The sequence below is a fragment of the Dendrobates tinctorius genome, unplaced genomic scaffold (assembly GCF_039654945.1).
Source record: "Dendrobates tinctorius isolate UK_male_01 unplaced genomic scaffold, ASM3965494v1 ptg000609l, whole genome shotgun sequence".
NCBI classification, from domain to species: Eukaryota; Metazoa; Chordata; class Amphibia; order Anura; family Dendrobatidae; genus Dendrobates; species Dendrobates tinctorius.
The window spans coordinates 1-17,967 of record NW_027362264.1 but is presented as its reverse complement, the minus strand read 5'-3'; the positions used below and the strand labels follow the sequence as shown (position 1 = coordinate 17,967).

Here is a 17,967-nt window from a genome sequence, read left to right as displayed (position 1 = left end):
GCTCCATGGTGCAGATTAATATTCTCACATTCTAGAATGTTACCTACTCTGATTACTATGGCACGCTTACATCTCTGTCTCTCAGCATGTGTATACATTTTTTCCAAAAAAGCACATGGAAACAGACTACCACAACTGGACTCAAACACTCAATGTTCTGATCTGAAGTCAGGCCCTTGCATTCATGCTCCCATGGTCCAGAATAACATTCTCACATTCTAGAAAATTACCTAGTCTGATGACTATGACACGCTAACATCTCTGTCTCTCAGCATGTGTATAAATTTTTGATCTAAAGAAAGACACCTTACCCATTCTCTCTCTTAATCTATCTTTCTATCTCTCTCTCTCTCTCCACAATTACCATCTTCAGAATCAAAATGTGATCACATTGTCTTTATATTTTCTTGGTAAATTCAAGCTTAATTCCTCCTTAGCTAACGATGCTTGCATTCATGCTCCATGGTGCAGAATAACATTCTCACATTCTAGAATCTTACCTACTCTGATTACTATAGCACGCTTACATCTTTGTCTCTCAGCATGTGTATACATTTTTTCCAAAAAGCACATTCAAACAGACTACCTCAACTGGACTCAAACACTCAATGTTCTGATCTGAAGTCAGGCCCTTGCATTCATGCTCCCATGGTCCAGAACAACATTTACACATTCTAGAATCTTACCTAGTCTGATGACTATGACACGCTAACATCTCTGTCTCTCAGCATGTGTATAAATTTTTGATCTAAAGAAAGACACCTTACCCATTCTCTCTCTTAATCTATCTTTCTATCTCTCTCTCTCTCTCCACAATTACCATCTTCAGAATCAAAATGTGATCACATTGTCTTTATATTTTCTTGGTAAATTCAAGCTTAATTCCTCCTTAGCTAACGATGCTTGCATTCATGCTCCATGGTGCAGAATAACATTCTCACATTCTAGAATCTTACCTACTCTGATTACTATAGCACGCTTACATCTTTGTCTCTCAGCATGTGTATACATTTTTTCCAAAAATCACATGGAAACAGACTACCACAACTGGACTCAACCTCTCATTGTTCTGATATGAAGTCAGACCCTTGCATTCATGCTCCCATGGTCCAGAACAGCTTTCTTATATTCTAGAATCTTACCTAGTCTGATGACTATGACACGCTAACATCTCTGTCTCTCAACATGTGTATAAATGTTTGATCTAAAGAAAGACACCTTACCCATTCTCTCTCTCTCTCAATCTATCTTTCTATCTCTCTCTTTCTCTCTCTTTCTCCAAAATTTCCATCTTCAAAATCACAACGTGATGGCATTGTCTTTATATTTTCTTGGTAAATTCTAGCTAAATTCCTCCTTAGTTAACCGAATGGGAATAGCTGTAGCACCCACAATGCAGTTGGTCAGGATGGCCGAGTGGTCTAAGGCGCCAGACTCAAGAATGATTTCTTTCCCCACACAGAGCTGGGTTTTCTGGTCTCCAAATGGAGGCGTGGGTTCAAATCCCACTTCTGACAGCTGCTTTTTGTGTCCTTACTTGTCTACAACTGACCCTTCTTTCTAAACTGTCATATAACCCTCTCAGCATCTGTACATTTTTTTCTAAAAGCATGTGGAGAGAGACTGCTACGACCATGAAGGGATGATAACCCTCAATCTTTTGACCCAAAGTAAGACGCCTTTTCCATAGGCCACTTGCTCTTCAGATTGGCGCATGAGGCTTTCATAACAACCGATCACTACATTTAAATTTTTTTTCAAAAAGAGTGCAGAAAGACAATGCCACAAACACGAAAGGACTTGAAACCTCAAACTTCTGATCCAAAGTCAGACACTTTATTCATTAGGCCAAACAGTCTTTTGAATGGCACATGATGGTTGAGTACGTGGTCCCTTGGTCTAGAATAAGAATAAACTTTTTTTAAAAAACACGTGGAAACTGACTGCCATGTCGGGACCCCGAACCCTCAAAAACCCTGATCTTAAGCCTGACGGCATCTTACCCATTGATGTATTCTCTCTCTCTCTCTCTCTCTCTCTCTCTCTCTCTCTCTCTCTCCTCTCTCTCTCTCTCTCTCTCTCTCTCTCTCTCTCTCTCTCTCTCTCTCTCTCTCTCTCTCTCTCTCTCTCTCTCTCTCTCTCTCTCTCTCTCTCCCACACCCCCCGTTTGGTCAGAATCCGCCTTATCCGTTCATTTATTTATTTTTTCTCGTTCTCTCTGTCTCTCTGCTTTCTCTTCATTCTCTCTCAAACATAATGACATTGTTCTTACATTTTCAAGAAAATTGTAGCTAAATTTCTCTTTGATTAGCTGAATGGGAATAATTCTAGCAATCTCAGCGCAGTTAGTCAGGATGGCCGAGTGGTCTAAGGCGCCAGACTTAAGAGTGTTCTGTTTCCCTTGAGGTGGGTATTCTGGTCTCCAAATGGAGGCGTGGGTTCAAACCCCACTTCTGACAGCTGCTTTTAGTGTCCTTACTTGTCTAAAACTGACATGTCTCTCTATACTGTCATATAACCCTCTCAGCATGTGTACATTCTATTCTAAAAGCATGTGGAGGGAGACTGCCACCACCATGAAGGGATGATAACCCTAAATCTTCTGATCTAAAGTAAGATTCCTTTTCCATTTGACCACGTGCTCTTCAGAATGGCGCATGATGCTTTCGTAACAAACGCTCAGTATATACACATTTTTTCAAAAAGTGTGGAGAAAGAGAATGCCACGACCACGAAGGGACTTGAACCCTCAATCTTCTGATCTGAAGTCAGACACCTTATCCATTAGGCCACGCGGTCTTTTGATTGGCATGTGATGCTTGAGTACGTGGTTCCGTGGTCTAGAATAAGAATCTTACTGAGTCCAATGACGAAGACACGCTTACATCTCTCTCTCAGCACGTGTATACTTTTTTTCAAAAAAACTCATGGAAACTGACTGCCATGATGGGACTCGAACCCTCAAAATTCTGATCTGAAGTCAGACGGCATCTTACCCATTGATGTTCTTTCTCTCTCTCTCTCTCTCTCTCTCTCTCTCTCTCTCTCTCTCTCTCTCTCTTTCTCTCTCTCTTCTCTCTCTCTCTCTCTCTCCACAATTACCATCTTCAGAATCAAATGTGATCACATTGTCTTTATATTTTCTTGGTAAATTCAAGCAAAATTCCTCCTTAGTTAACGATGCTTGCATTCGTGCTCCATGGTGCAGATTAATATTCTCACATTCTAGAATGTTACCTACTCTGATTACTATGGCACGCTTACATCTCTGTCTCTCAGCATGTGTATACATTTTTTCCAAAAAAGCACATGGAAACAGACTACCACAACTGGACTCAAACACTCAATGTTCTGATCTGAAGTCAGGCCCTTGCATTCAACCTCCCATGGTCCAGAATAACATTCTCACATTCTAGAAAATTACCTAGTCTGATGACTATGACACGCTAACATCTCTGTCTCTCAGCATGTGTATAAATTTTTGATCTAAAGAAAGACACCTTACCCATTCTCTCTCTTAATCTATCTTTCTATCTCTCTCTCTCTCTCCACAATTACCATCTTCAGAATCAAAATGTGATCACATTGTCTTTATATTTTCTTGGTAAATTCAAGCTTAATTCCTCCTTAGCTAACGATGCTTGCATTCATGCTCCATGGTGCAGAATAACATTCTCACATTCTAGAATCTTACCTACTCTGATTACTATAGCACGCTTACATCTTTGTCTCTCAGCATGTGTATACATTTTTTCCAAAAAGCACATTCAAACAGACTACCTCAACTGGACTCAAACACTCAATGTTCTGATCTGAAGTCAGGCCCTTGCATTCATGCTCCCATGGTCCAGAACAACATTTACACATTCTAGAATCTTACCTAGTCTGATGACTATGACACGCTAACATCTCTGTCTCTCAGCATGTGTATAAATTTTTGATCTAAAGAAAGACACCTTACCCATTCTCTCTCTTAATCTATCTTTCTATCTCTCTCTCTCTCTCCACAATTACCATCTTCAGAATCAAAATGTGATCACATTGTCTTTATATTTTCTTGGTAAATTCAAGCTTAATTCCTCCTTAGCTAACGATGCTTGCATTCATGCTCCATGGTGCAGAATAACATTCTCACATTCTAGAATCTTACCTACTCTGATTACTATAGCACGCTTACATCTTTGTCTCTCAGCATGTGTATACATTTTTTCCAAAAATCACATGGAAACAGACTACCACAACTGGACTCAACCTCTCATTGTTCTGATATGAAGTCAGACCCTTGCATTCATGCTCCCATGGTCCAGAACAGCTTTCTTATATTCTAGAATCTTACCTAGTCTGATGACTATGACACGCTAACATCTCTGTCTCTCAACATGTGTATAAATGTTTGATCTAAAGAAAGACACCTTACCCATTCTCTCTCTCTCTCAATCTATCTTTCTATCTCTCTCTTTCTCTCTCTTTCTCCAAAATTTCCATCTTCAAAATCACAACGTGATGGCATTGTCTTTATATTTTCTTGGTAAATTCTAGCTAAATTCCTCCTTAGTTAACCGAATGGGAATAGCTGTAGCACCCACAATGCAGTTGGTCAGGATGGCCGAGTGGTCAAAGGCGCCAGACTCAAGAATGATTTCTTTCCCCACACAGAGCTGGGTTTTCTGGTCTCCAAATGGAGGCGTGGGTTCAAATCCCACTTCTGACAGCTGCTTTTTGTGTCCTTACTTGTCTACAACTGACCCTTCTTTCTAAACTGTCATATAACCCTCTCAGCATCTGTACATTTTTTTCTAAAAGCATGTGGAGAGAGACTGCTACGACCATGAAGGGATGATAACCCTCAATCTTTTGACCCAAAGTAAGACGCCTTTTCCATAGGCCACTTGCTCTTCAGATTGGCGCATGAGGCTTTCATAACAACCGATCACTACATTTAAATTTTTTTCAAAAAGAGTGCAGAAAGACAATGCCACAAACACGAAAGGACTTGAAACCTCAAACTTCTGATCCAAAGTCAGACACTTTATTCATTAGGCCAAACAGTCTTTTGAATGGCACATGATGGTTGAGTACGTGGTCCCTTGGTCTAGAATAAGAATAAACTTTTTTTTAAAAAACACGTGGAAACTGACTGCCATGTCGGGACCCGAACCCTCAAAACCCTGATCTTAAGCCTGACGGCATCTTACCCATTGATGTATTCTCTCTCTCTCTCTCTCTCTCTCTCTCTCTCTCTCTCTCTCTCTCTCTCTCTCTCTCTCTTCTCTCTCTCTCTCTCTCTCTCTCTCTCTCTCTCTCTCTCTCTCTCTCTCTCTCTCTCTCCCCCCACCCCCCGTTTGGTCAGAATCCGCCTTATCCGTTCATTTATTTATTTTTTCTCGTTCTCTCTGTCTCTCTGCTTTCTCTTCATTCTCTCTCAAACATAATGACATTGTTCTTACATTTTCAAGAAAATTGTAGCTAAATTTCTCTTTGATTAGCTGAATGGGAATAATTCTAGCAATCTCAGCACAGTTAGTCAGGATGGCCGAGTGGTCTAAGGCGCCAGACTTAAGAGTGTTCTGTTTCCCTTGAGGTGGGTATTCTGGTCTCCAAATGGAGGCGTGGGTTCAAACCCCACTTCTGACAGCTGCTTTTAGTGTCCTTACTTGTCTAAAACTGACATGTCTCTCTATACTGTCATATAACCCTCTCAGCATGTGTACATTCTATTCTAAAAGCATGTGGAGGGAGACTGCCACCACATGAAGGGATGATAACCCTAAATCTTCTGATCTAAAGTAAGATGCCTTTTCCATTTGACCACGTGCTCTTCAGAATGGCGCATGATGCTTTCGTAACAAACGCTCAGTATATACACATTTTTTCAAAAAGTGTGGAGAAAGAGAATGCCACAACCACGAATGGACTTGAACCCTCAATCTTCAGCTCTGAAGTCAGACACCTTATCCATTAGGCCACGCGGTCTTTTGATTGGCATGTGATGCTTGAGTACGTGGTTCCGTGGTCTAGAATAAGAATCTTACTGAGTCCAATGACGAAGACACGCTTACATCTCTCTCTCAGCACGTGTATACTTTTTTTCAAAAAAACTCATGGAAACTGACTGCCATGATGGGACTCGAACCCTCAATATTCTGATCTGAAGTCAGACGGCATCTTACCCATTGATCTTCTTTCTCTCTCTCTCTCTCTCTCTCTCTTTCTCTCTCTCTCTCTCTCTCTCTCTCCACAATTACCATCTTCAGAATCAAAATGTGATCACATTGTCTTTATATTTTCTTGGTAAATTCAAGCAAAATTCCTCCTTAGTTAACGATGCTTGCATTCGTGCTCCATGGTGCAGATTAATATTCTCACATTCTAGAATGTTACCTACTCTGATTACTATGGCACGCTTACATCTCTGTCTCTCAGCATGTGTATACATTTTTTCCAAAAAAGCACATGGAAACAGACTACCACAACTGGACTCAAACACTCAATGTTCTGATCTGAAGTCAGGCCCTTGCATTCATGCTCCCATGGTCCAGAATAACATTCTCACATTCTAGAAAATTACCTAGTCTGATGACTATGACACGCTAACATCTCTGTCTCTCAGCATGTGTATAAATTTTTGATCTAAAGAAAGACACCTTACCCATTCTCTCTCTTAATCTATCTTTCTATCTCTCTCTCTCTCTCCACAATTACCATCTTCAGAATCAAAATGTGATCACATTGTCTTTATATTTTCTTGGTAAATTCAAGCTTAATTCCTCCTTAGCTAACGATGCTTGCATTCATGCTCCATGGTGCAGAATAACATTCTCACATTCTAGAATCTTACCTACTCTGATTACTATAGCACGCTTACATCTTTGTCTCTCAGCATGTGTATACATTTTTTCCAAAAATCACATGGAAACAGACTACCACAACTGGACTCAACCTCTCATTGTTCTGATATGAAGTCAGACCCTTGCATTCATGCTCCCATGGTCCAGAACAGCTTTCTTATATTCTAGAATCTTACCTAGTCTGATGACTATGACACGCTAACATCTCTGTCTCTCAACATGTGTATAAATGTTTGATCTAAAGAAAGACACCTTACCCATTCTCTCTCTCTCTCAATCTATCTTTCTATCTCTCTCTTTCTCTCTCTTTCTCCAAAATTTCCATCTTCAAAATCACAACGTGATGGCATTGTCTTTATATTTTCTTGGTAAATTCTAGCTAAATTCCTCCTTAGTTAACCGAATGGGAATAGCTGTAGCACCCACAATGCAGTTGGTCAGGATGGCCGAGTGGTCTAAGGCGCCAGACTCAAGAATGATTTCTTTCCCCACACAGAGCTGGGTTTTCTGGTCTCCAAATGGAGGCGTGGGTTCAAATCCCACTTCTGACAGCTGCATTTTGTGTCCTTACTTGTCTACAACTGACCCTTCTTTCTAAACTGTCATATAACCCTCTCAGCATCTGTACATTTTTTTCTAAAAGCATGTGGAGAGAGACTGCTACGACCATGAAGGGATGATAACCCTCAATCTTTTGACCCAAAGTAAGACGCCTTTTCCATAGGCCACTTGCTCTTCAGATTGGCGCATGAGGCTTTCATAACAACCGATCACTACATTTAAATTTTTTTCAAAAAGAGTGCAGAAAGACAATGCCACAAACACGAAAGGACTTGAAACCTCAAACTTCTGATCCAAAGTCAGACACTTTATTCATTAGGCCAAACAGTCTTTTGAATGGCACATGATGGTTGAGTACGTGGTCCCTTGGTCTAGAATAAGAATAAACTTTTTTTAAAAAAACACGTGGAAACTGACTGCCATGTCGGGACCCGAATCCTCAAAACCCTGATCTTAAGCCTGACGGCATCTTACCCATTGATGTATTCATTCTCTCTCTCTCTCTCTCTCTCTCTCTCTCTCTCTCTCTCTCTCTCTCTCTCTCTCTCTCTCTCTCCCCCACCCCCCGTTTGGTCAGAATCCGCCTTATCCGTTCATTTATTTATTTTTTCTCGTTCTCTCTGTCTCTCTGCTTTCTCTTCATTCTCTCTCAAACATAATGACATTGTTCTTACATTTTCAAGAAAATTGTAGCTAAATTTCTCTTTGATTAGCTGAATGGGAATAATTCTAGCAATCTCAGCGCAGTTAGTCAGGATGGCCGAGTGGTCTAAGGCGCCAGACTTAAGAGTGTTCTGTTTTCCTTGAGGTGGGTATTCTGGTCTCCAAATGGAGGCGTGGGTTCAAACCCCATTTCTGACAGCTTCTTTTAGTGTCCTTACTTGTCTAAAACTGACATGTCTCTCTATACTGTCATATAACCCTCTCAGCATGTGTACATTCTATTCTAAAAGCATGTGGAGGGAGACTGCCACCACCATGAAGGGATGATAACCCTAAATCTTCTGATCTAAAGTAAGATGCCTTTTCCATTTGACCACGTGCTCTTCAGAATGGCGCATGATGCTTTCGTAACAAACGCTCAGTATATACACATTTTTTCAAAAAGTGTGGAGAAAGAGAATGCCACGACCACGAAGGGACTTGAACCCTCAATCTTCTGATCTGAAGTCAGACACATTATCCATTAGGCCACGCGGTCTTTTGATTGGCATGTGATGCTTGAATACGTGGTTCCGTGGTCTAGAATAAGAATCTTACTGAGTCCAATGACGAAGACACGCTTACATCTCTCTCTCAGCACGTGTATACTTTTTTTCAAAAAAACTCATGGAAACTGACTGCCATGATGGGACTCGAACCCTCAAAATTCTGATCTGAAGTCAGACGGCATCTTACCCATTGATGTTCTTTCTCTCTCTCTCTCTCTCTCTCTCTCTCTCTCTCTCTCTCTCTCTCTCTCTCTCTCTCTCTCTCTCTCTCTCTCTCTTTCTCTCTCTCTCTCTCCACAATTACCATCTTCAGAATCAAAATGTGATCACATTGTCTTTATATTTTCTTGGTAAATTCAAGCAAAATTCCTCCTTAGTTAACGATGCTTGCATTCGTGCTCCATGGTGCAGATTAATATTCTCACATTCTAGAATGTTACATACTCTGATTACTATGGCACGCTTACATCTCTGTCTCTCAGCATGTGTATACATTTTTTCCAAAAAAGGACATGGAAACAGACTACCACAACTGGACTCAAACACTCAATGTTCTGATCTGAAGTCAGGCCCTTGCATTCATGCTCCCATGGTCCAGAATAACATTCTCACATTCTAGAAAATTACCTAGTCTGATGACTATGACACGCTAACATCTCTGTCTCTCAGCATGTGTATAAATTTTTGATCTAAAGAAAGACACCTTACCCATTCTCTCTCTTAATCTATCTTTCTATCTCTCTCTCTCTCTCCACAATTACCATCTTCAGAATCAAAATGTGATCACATTGTCTTTATATTTTCTTGGTAAATTCAAGCTTAATTCCTCCTTAGCTAACGATGCTTGCATTCATGCTCCATGGTGCAGAATAACATTCTCACATTCTAGAATCTTACCTACTCTGATTACTATAGCACGCTTACATCTTTGTCTCTCAGCATGTGTACACATTTTTTCCAAAAAGCACATTCAAACAGACTACCTCAACTGGACTCAAACACTCAATGTTCTGATCTGAAGTCAGGCCCTTGCATTCATGCTCCCATGGTCCAGAACAACATTTACACATTCTAGAATCTTACCTAGTCTGATGACTATGACACGCTAACATCTCTGTCTCTCAGCATGTGTATAAATTTTTGATCTAAAGAAAGACACCTTACCCATTCTCTCTCTTAATCTATCTTTCTATCTCTCTCTCTCTCTCCACAATTACCATCTTCAGAATCAAAATGTGATCACATTGTCTTTATATTTTCTTGGTAAATTCAAGCTTAATTCCTCCTTAGCTAACAATGCTTGCATTCATGCTCCATGGTGCAGAATAACATTCTCACATTCTAGAATCTTACCTACTCTGATTACTATAGCACGCTTACATCTTTGTCTCTCAGCATGTGTATACATTTTTTCCAAAAATCACATGGAAACAGACTACCACAACTGGACTCAACCTCTCATTGTTCTGATATGAAGTCAGACCCTTGCATTCATGCTCCCATGGTCCAGAACAGCTTTCTTATATTCTAGAATCTTACCTAGTCTGATGACTATGACACGCTAACATCTCTGTCTCTCAACATGTGTATAAATGTTTGATCTAAAGAAAGACACCTTACCCATTCTCTCTCTCTCTCAATCTATCTTTCTATCTCTCTCTTTCTCTCTCTTTCTCCAAAATTTCCATCTTCAAAATCACAACGTGATGGCATTGTTTTTATATTTTCTTGGTAAATTCTAGCTAAATTCCTCCTTAGTTAACCGAATGGGAATAGCTGTAGCACCCACAATGCAGTTGGTCAGGATGGCCGTGTGGTCAAAGGCGCCAGACTCAAGAATGATTTCTTTCCCCACACAGAGCTGGGTTTTCTGGTCTCCAAATGGAGGCGTGGGTTCAAATCCCACTTCTGACAGCTGCTTTTTGTGTCCTTACTTGTCTACAACTGACCCTTCTTTCTAAACTGTCATATAACCCTCTCAGCATCTGTACATTTTTTTCTAAAAGCATGTGGAGAGAGACTGCTACGACCATGAAGGGATGATAACCCTCAATCTTTTGACCCAAAGTAAGACGCCTTTTCCATAGGCCACTTGCTCTTCAGATTGGCGCATGAGGCTTTCATAACAACCGATCACTACATTTAAATTTTTTTCAAAAAGAGTGCAGAAAGACAATGCCACAAACACGAAAGGACTTGAAAACCTCAAACTTCTGATCCAAAGTCAGACACTTTATTCATTAGGCCAAACAGTCTTTTGAATGGCACATGATGGTTGAGTACGTGGTCCCTTGGTCTAGAATAAGAATAAACTTTTTTTAAAAAAACACGTGGAAACTGACTGCCATGTCGGGACCCGAACCCTCAAAACCCTGATCTTAAGCTTGACGGCATCTTACCCATTGATGTATTCTCTTTCTCTCTCTCTCTCTCTCTCTCTCTCTCTCTCTCTCTCTCTCTCTCTCTCTCTCTCTCTCTCTCTCTCTCTCTCTCTCTCTCTCTCTCTCTCTCTCTCTCTCTCTCTCTCTCTCTCTCTCTCCCCCACCCCCCGTTTGGTCAGAATCCGCCTTATCCGTTCATTTATTTATTTTTTCTCGTTCTCTCTGTCTCTCTGCTTTCTCTTCATTCTCTCTCAAACATAATGACATTGTTCTTACATTTTCAAGAAAATTGTAGCTAAATTTCTCTTTGATTAGCTGAATGGGAATAATTCTAGCAAGCTCAGCACAGTTAGTCAGGATGGCTGAGTGGTCTAAGCCGCCAGACTTAAGAGTGTTCTGTTTCCCTTGAGGTGGGTATTCTGGTCTCCAAATGGAGGCGTGGGTTCAAACCCCACTTCTGACAGCTGCTTTTAGTGTCCTTACTTGTCTAAAACTGACATGTCTCTCTATACTGTCATATAACCCTCTCAGCATGTGTACATTCTATTCTAAAAGCATGTGGAGGGAGACCTGCCACCACCATGAAGGGATGATAACCCTAAATCTTCTGATCTAAAGTAAGATTCCTTTTCCATTTGTCCACGTGCTCTTCAGAATGGCGCATGATGCTTTCGTAACAAACGCTCAGTATATACACATTTTTTCAAAAAGTGTGGAGAAAGAGAATGCCACGACCACGAAGGGACTTAAACCCTCAATCTTCTGATCTGAAGTCAAACACCTTTTCCATTAGGCCACGGGGTCTTTTGATTGGCATGTGATGCTTGAGTACGTGGTTCCGTGGTCTAGAATAAGAATCTTACTGAGTCCAATGACGAAGACACGCTTACATCTCTCTCTCAGCACGTGTATACTTTTTTTCAAAAAAACTCATGGAAACTGACTGCCATGATGGGACTCGAAACCTCAAAATTCTGATCTGAAGTCAGACGGCATCTTACCCATTGATGTTCTTTCTCTCTTTCTCTCTCTCTCTCTCTCTCTCTCTCTCTCTCTCTCTCTCTCTCTCTCTCTCTCTTTCTCTCTCTCTCTCTCTCCACAATTACCATCTTCAGAATCAAAATGTGATCACATTGTCTTTATATTTTCTTGGTAAATTCAAGCAAAATTCCTCCTTCGTTAACGATGCTTGCATTCGTGCTCCATGGTGCAGATTAATATTCTCACATTCTAGAATGTTACCTACTCTGATTACTATGGCACGCTTACATCTCTGTCTCTCAGCATGTGTATACATTTTTTCCAAAAAAGCACATGGAAACAGACTACCACAACTGGACTCAAACATTCAATGTTCTGATCTGAAGTCAGGCCCTTGCATTCAACCTCCCATGGTCCAGAATAACATTCTCACATTCTAGAAAATTACCTAGTCTGATGACTATGACACGCTAACATCTCTGTCTCTCAGCATGTGTATAAATTTTTGATCTAAAGAAAGACACCTTACCCATTCTCTCTCTTAATCTATCTTTCTATCTCTCTCTCTCTCTCCACAATTACCATCTTCAGAATCAAAATGTGATCACATTGTCTTTATATTTTCTTGGTAAATTCAAGCTTAATTCCTCCTTAGCTAACGATGCTTGCATTCATGCTCCATGGTGCAGAATAACATTCTCACATTCTAGAATCTTACCTACTCTGATTACTATAGCACGCTTACATCTTTGTCTCTCAGCATGTGTATACATTTTTTCCAAAAAGCACATTCAAACAGACTACCTCAACTGGACTCAAACACTCAATGTTCTGATCTGAAGTCAGGCCCTTGCATTCATGCTCCCATGGTCCAGAACAACATTTACACATTCTAGTATCTTACCTAGTCTGATGACTATGACACGCTAACATCTCTGTCTCTCAGCATGTGTATAAATTTTTGATCTAAAGAAAGACACCTTACCCATTCTCTCTCTTAATCTATCTTTCTATCTCTCTCTCTCCACAATTACCATCTTCAGAATCAAAATGTGATCACATTGTCTTTATATTTTCTTGGTAAATTCAAGCTTAATTCCTCCTTAGCTAACGATGCTTGCATTCATGCTCCATGGTGCAGAATAACATTCTCACATTCTAGAATCTTACCTACTCTGATTACTATAGCACGCTTACATCTTTGTCTCTCAGCATGTGTATACATTTTTTCCAAAAATCACATGGAAACAGACTACCACAATTGGACTCAACCTCTCATTGTTCTGATATGAAGTCAGACCCTTGCATTCATGCTCCCATGGTCCAGAACAGCTTTCTTATATTCTAGAATCTTACCTAGTCTGATGACTATGACACGCTAACATCTCTGTCTCTCAACATGTGTATAAATGTTTGATCTAAAGAAAGACACCTTACCCCATTCTCTCTCTCTCAATCTATCTTTCTATCTCTCTCTTTCTCTCTCTTTCTCCAAAATTTCCATCTTCAAAATCACAACGTGATGGCATTGTCTTTATATTTTCTTGGTAAATTCTAGCTAAATTCCTCCTTAGTTAACCGAATGGGAATAGCTGTAGCACCCACAATGCAGTTGGTCAGGATGGCCGAGTGGTCTAAGGCGCCAGACTCAAGAATGATTTCTTTCCCCACACAGAGCTGGGTTTTCTGGTCTCCAAATGGAGGCGTGGGTTCAAATCCCACTTCTGACAGCTGCTTTTTGTGTCCTTACTTTTCTACAACTGACCCTTCTTTCTAAACTGTCATATAACCCTCTCAGCATCTGTACATTTTTTTCTAAAAGCATGTGGAGAGAGACTGCTACGACCATGAAGGGATGATAACCCTCAATCTTTTGACCCAAAGTAAGACGCCTTTTCCATAGGCCACTTGCTCTTCAGATTGGCGCATGAGGCTTTCATAACAACCGATCACTACATTTAATTTTTTTCAAAAAGAGTGCAGAAAGACAATGCCACAAACACGAAAGGACTTGAAACCTCAAACTTCTGATCCAAAGTCAGACACTTTATTCATTAGGCCAAACAGTCTTTTGAATGGCACATGATGGTTGAGTACGTGGTCCCTTGGTCTAGAATAGGAATAAACTTTTTTTTAAAAAACACGTGGAAACTAACTGCCATGTCGGGACCCGAACCCTCAAAACCCTGATCTTAAGCCTGACGGCATCTTACCCATTGATGTATTCTCTCTCTCTCTCTCTCTCTCTCCTCTCTCTCTCTCTCTCTCTCTCTCTCTCTCTCTCTCTCTCTCTCTCTCTCTCTCTCTCTCTCTCTCTCTCTCTCTCTCTCTCTCTCTCCCCCACCCCCCGTTTGGTCAGAATCCGCCTTATCCGTTCATTTATTTATTTTTTCTCGTTCTCTCTGTCTCTCTGCTTTCTCTTCATTCTCTCTCAAACATAATGACATTGTTCTTACATTTTCAAGAAAATTGTAGCTAAATTTCTCTTTGATTAGCTGAATGGGAATAATTCTAGCAATCTCAGCACAGTTAGTCAGGATGGCCGAGTGGTCTAAGGCGCCAGACTTAAGAGTGTTCTGTTTCCCTTGAGGTGGGTATTCTGGTCTCCAAATGGAGGCGTGGGTTCAAACCCCACTTCTGACAGCTGCTTTTAGTGTCCTTACTTGTCTAAAACTGACATGTCTCTCTATACTGTCATATAACCCTCTCAGCATGTGTACATTCTATTCTAAAAGCATGTGGAGGGAGACTGCCACCACCATGAAGGGATGATAACCCTAAATCTTCTGATCTAAAGTAAGATGCCTTTTCCATTTGACCACGTGCTCTTCAGAATGGCGCATGATGCTTTCGTAACAAACGCTCAGTATATACACATTTTTTCAAAAAGTGTAGAGAAAGAGAATGCCACAACCACGAATGGACTTGAACCCTCAATCTTCAGCTCTGAAGTCAGACACCTTATCCATTAGGCCACGCGGTCTTTTGATTGGCATGTGATGCTTGAGTACGTGGTTCCGTGGTCTAGAATAAGAATCTTACTGAGTCCAATGACGAAGACACGCTTACATCTCTCTCTCAGCACGTGTATACTTTTTTTCAAAAAAACTCATGGAAACTGACTGCCATGATGGGACTCGAACCCTCAATATTCTGATCTGAAGTCAGACGGCATCTTACCCATTGATCTTCTTTCTCTCTCTCTCTCTCTCTCTTTCTCTCTCTCCTCTCTCTCTCTCTCTCCACAATTACCATCTTCAGAATCAAAATGTGATCACATTGTCTTTATATTTTCTTGGTAAATTCAAGCAAAATTCCTCCTTAGTTAACGATGCTTGCATTCGTGCTCCATGGTGCAGATTAATATTCTCACATTCTAGAATGTTACCTACTCTGATTACTATGGCACGCTTACATCTCTGTCTCTCAGCATGTGTATACATTTTTTCCAAAAAAGCACATGGAAACAGACTACCACAACTGGACTCAAACACTCAATGTTCTGATCTGAAGTCAGGCCCTTGCATTCATGCTCCCATGGTCCAGAATAACATTCTCACATTCTAGAAAATTACCTAGTCTGATGACTATGACACGCTAACATCTCTGTCTCTCAGCATGTGTATAAATTTTTGATCTAAAGAAAGACACCTTACCCATTCTCTCTCTTAATCTATCTTTCTATCTCTCTCTCTCTCTCCACAATTACCATCTTCAGAATCAAAATGTGATCACATTGTCTTTATATTTTCTTGGTAAATTCAAGCTTAATTCCTCCTTAGCTAACGATGCTTGCATTCATGCTCCATGGTGCAGAATAACATTCTCACATTCTAGAATCTTACCTACTCTGATTACCATAGCACGCTTACATCTTTGTCTCTCAGCATGTGTATACATTTTTTCCAAAAATCACATGGAAACAGACTACCACAACTGGACTCAACCTCTCATTGTTCTGATATGAAGTCAGACCCTTGCATTCATGCTCCCATGGTCCAGAACAGCTTTCTTATATTCTAGAATCTTACCTAGTCTGATGACTATGACACGCTAACATCTCTGTCTCTCAACATGTGTATAAATGTTTGATCTAAAGAAAGACACCTTACCCATTCTCTCTCTCTCTCAATCTATCTTTCTATCTCTCTCTTTCTCTCTCTTTCTCCAAAATTTCCATCTTCAAAATCACAACGTGATGGCATTGTCTTTATATTTTCTTGGTAAATTCTAGCTAAATTCCTCCTTAGTTAACCGAATGGGAATAGCTGTAGCACCCACAATGCAGTTGGTCAGGATGGCCGAGTGGTCTAAGGCGCCAGACTCAAGAATGATTTCTTTCCCCACACAGAGCTGGGTTTTCTGGTCTCCAAATGGAGGCGTGGGTTCAAATCCCACTTCTGACAGCTGCATTTTGTGTCCTTACTTGTCTACAACTGACCCTTCTTTCTAAACTGTCATATAACCCTCTCAGCATCTGTACATTTTTTTCTAAAAGCATGTGGAGAGAGACTGCTACGACCATGAAGGGATGATAACCCTCAATCTTTTGACCCAAGTAAGACGCCTTTTCATAGGCCACTTGCTCTTCAGATTGGCGCATGAGCTTTCATAACAACCGATCACTACATTAAATTTTTTTCAAAAAGAGTGCAGAAAGACAATGCCACAAACACGAAGGACATGAAACCTCAAACTTCTGATCAAAGTCAGACACTTTATTCATTAGGCCAAACAGTCTTTTGAATGGCACATGATGGTTGAGTACGTGGTCCCTTGGTCTAGAATAAGAATAAACTTTTTTTAAAAAAAACACGTGGAAACTGACTGCCATGTCGGGACCCGAATCCTCAAAACCCTGATCTTAAGCCTGACGGCATCTTACCCATGATGTATTCATTTCTCTCTCTCTCTCTCTCTCTCTCTCTCTCTCTCTCTCTCTCTCTCTCTCTCTCTCTCTCTCTCTCTCTCTCTCCCCCACCCCCGTTTGGTCAGAATCCGCCTTATCCGTTCATTATTTATTTTTTCTCGTTCTCTCTGTCTCTCTGCTTTCTCTTCATTCTCTCTCAAACATAATGACATTGTTCTTACATTTTCAAGAAAATTGTAGCTAAATTTCTCTTGATTAGCTGAATGGAATAATTCTAGCAATCTCAGCGCGGTTAGTCAGGATGGCCGAGTGGTCTAAGGCGCCAGACTTAAGAGTGTTTCTGTTTTCCTTGAGGTGGGTATTCTGGTCTCCAAATGGAGGCGTGGGTTCAAACCCCATTTCTGACAGCTTCTTTTAGTGTCCTTACTTGTCTAAAACTGACATGTCTCTCTATACTGTCATATAACCCTCTCAGCATGTGTACATTCTATTCTAAAAGCATGTGGAGGGAGACTGCCACCACCATGAAGGGATGATAACCCTAAATCTTCTGATCTAAAGTAAGATGCCTTTTCCATTTGACCACGTGCTCTTCAGAATGGCGCATGATGCTTTCGTAACAAACGCTCAGTATATACACATTTTTCAAAAAGTGTGGAGAAAGAGAATGCCACGACCACGAAGGACTTGAACCCTCAATCTTCTGATCTGAAGTCAGACACATTATCCATTAGGCCACGCGGTCTTTTGATTGGCATGTGATGCTTGAATACGTGGTTCCGTGGTCTAGAATAAGAATCTTACTGAGTCCAATGACGAAGACACGCTTACATCTCTCTCTCAGCACGTGTATACTTTTTTTCAAAAAAACTCATGGAAACTGACTGCCATGATGGGACTCGAACCCTCAAAATTCTGATCTGAAGTCAGACGGCATCTTACCCATTGATGTTCTTTCTCTCTCTCTCTCTCTCTCTCTCTCTCTCTCTCTCTCTCTCTCTCCTCTCTCTCTCTCTTTCTCTCTCTCTCTCTCCACAATTACCATCTTCAGAATCAAAATGTGATCACATTGTCTTTATATTTTCTTGGTAAATTCAAGCAAAATTCCTCCTTAG

The 17,967-nt window shown here is 40.6% G+C and overlaps 12 non-coding genes across 12 annotated transcripts; all 12 read left to right on the top strand.

Annotated features, from left to right (window-relative positions):
* The first annotated feature begins 1,402 nt into the window (after positions 1-1,402).
* TRNAL-CAA (transfer RNA leucine (anticodon CAA)) lies at positions 1,403-1,517 on the top strand. The gene is made up of 2 exons: positions 1,403-1,440; positions 1,472-1,517. It is a non-coding gene; the product is annotated as a tRNA-Leu (tRNA).
* Positions 1,518-2,348: 831 nt separating this feature from the next.
* Positions 2,349-2,459, top strand: TRNAL-UAA (transfer RNA leucine (anticodon UAA)). The gene is made up of 2 exons: positions 2,349-2,386; positions 2,414-2,459. It is a non-coding gene; the product is annotated as a tRNA-Leu (tRNA).
* Positions 2,460-4,596: 2,137 nt separating this feature from the next.
* TRNAL-CAA (transfer RNA leucine (anticodon CAA)) lies at positions 4,597-4,711 on the top strand. The gene is made up of 2 exons: positions 4,597-4,634; positions 4,666-4,711. It is a non-coding gene; the product is annotated as a tRNA-Leu (tRNA).
* Positions 4,712-5,523: 812 nt separating this feature from the next.
* TRNAL-UAA (transfer RNA leucine (anticodon UAA)) lies at positions 5,524-5,634 on the top strand. Its single transcript has 2 exons — positions 5,524-5,561; positions 5,589-5,634. It is a non-coding gene; the product is annotated as a tRNA-Leu (tRNA).
* Positions 5,635-7,284: 1,650 nt separating this feature from the next.
* TRNAL-CAA (transfer RNA leucine (anticodon CAA)) lies at positions 7,285-7,399 on the top strand. Its single transcript has 2 exons — positions 7,285-7,322; positions 7,354-7,399. It is a non-coding gene; the product is annotated as a tRNA-Leu (tRNA).
* Positions 7,400-8,159: 760 nt separating this feature from the next.
* TRNAL-UAA (transfer RNA leucine (anticodon UAA)) lies at positions 8,160-8,270 on the top strand. Its single transcript has 2 exons — positions 8,160-8,197; positions 8,225-8,270. It is a non-coding gene; the product is annotated as a tRNA-Leu (tRNA).
* Positions 8,271-10,419: 2,149 nt separating this feature from the next.
* TRNAL-CAA (transfer RNA leucine (anticodon CAA)) lies at positions 10,420-10,534 on the top strand. The gene is made up of 2 exons: positions 10,420-10,457; positions 10,489-10,534. It is a non-coding gene; the product is annotated as a tRNA-Leu (tRNA).
* Positions 10,535-11,353: 819 nt separating this feature from the next.
* TRNAL-UAA (transfer RNA leucine (anticodon UAA)) lies at positions 11,354-11,464 on the top strand. Its single transcript has 2 exons — positions 11,354-11,391; positions 11,419-11,464. It is a non-coding gene; the product is annotated as a tRNA-Leu (tRNA).
* A 2,133-nt stretch (positions 11,465-13,597) lies between these two features.
* TRNAL-CAA (transfer RNA leucine (anticodon CAA)) lies at positions 13,598-13,712 on the top strand. The gene is made up of 2 exons: positions 13,598-13,635; positions 13,667-13,712. It is a non-coding gene; the product is annotated as a tRNA-Leu (tRNA).
* Positions 13,713-14,514: 802 nt separating this feature from the next.
* TRNAL-UAA (transfer RNA leucine (anticodon UAA)) lies at positions 14,515-14,625 on the top strand. Its single transcript has 2 exons — positions 14,515-14,552; positions 14,580-14,625. It is a non-coding gene; the product is annotated as a tRNA-Leu (tRNA).
* Positions 14,626-16,273: 1,648 nt separating this feature from the next.
* Positions 16,274-16,388, top strand: TRNAL-CAA (transfer RNA leucine (anticodon CAA)). The gene is made up of 2 exons: positions 16,274-16,311; positions 16,343-16,388. It is a non-coding gene; the product is annotated as a tRNA-Leu (tRNA).
* Positions 16,389-17,147: 759 nt separating this feature from the next.
* Positions 17,148-17,259, top strand: TRNAL-UAA (transfer RNA leucine (anticodon UAA)). Its single transcript has 2 exons — positions 17,148-17,185; positions 17,214-17,259. It is a non-coding gene; the product is annotated as a tRNA-Leu (tRNA).
* Positions 17,260-17,967: the final 708 nt, after the last annotated feature.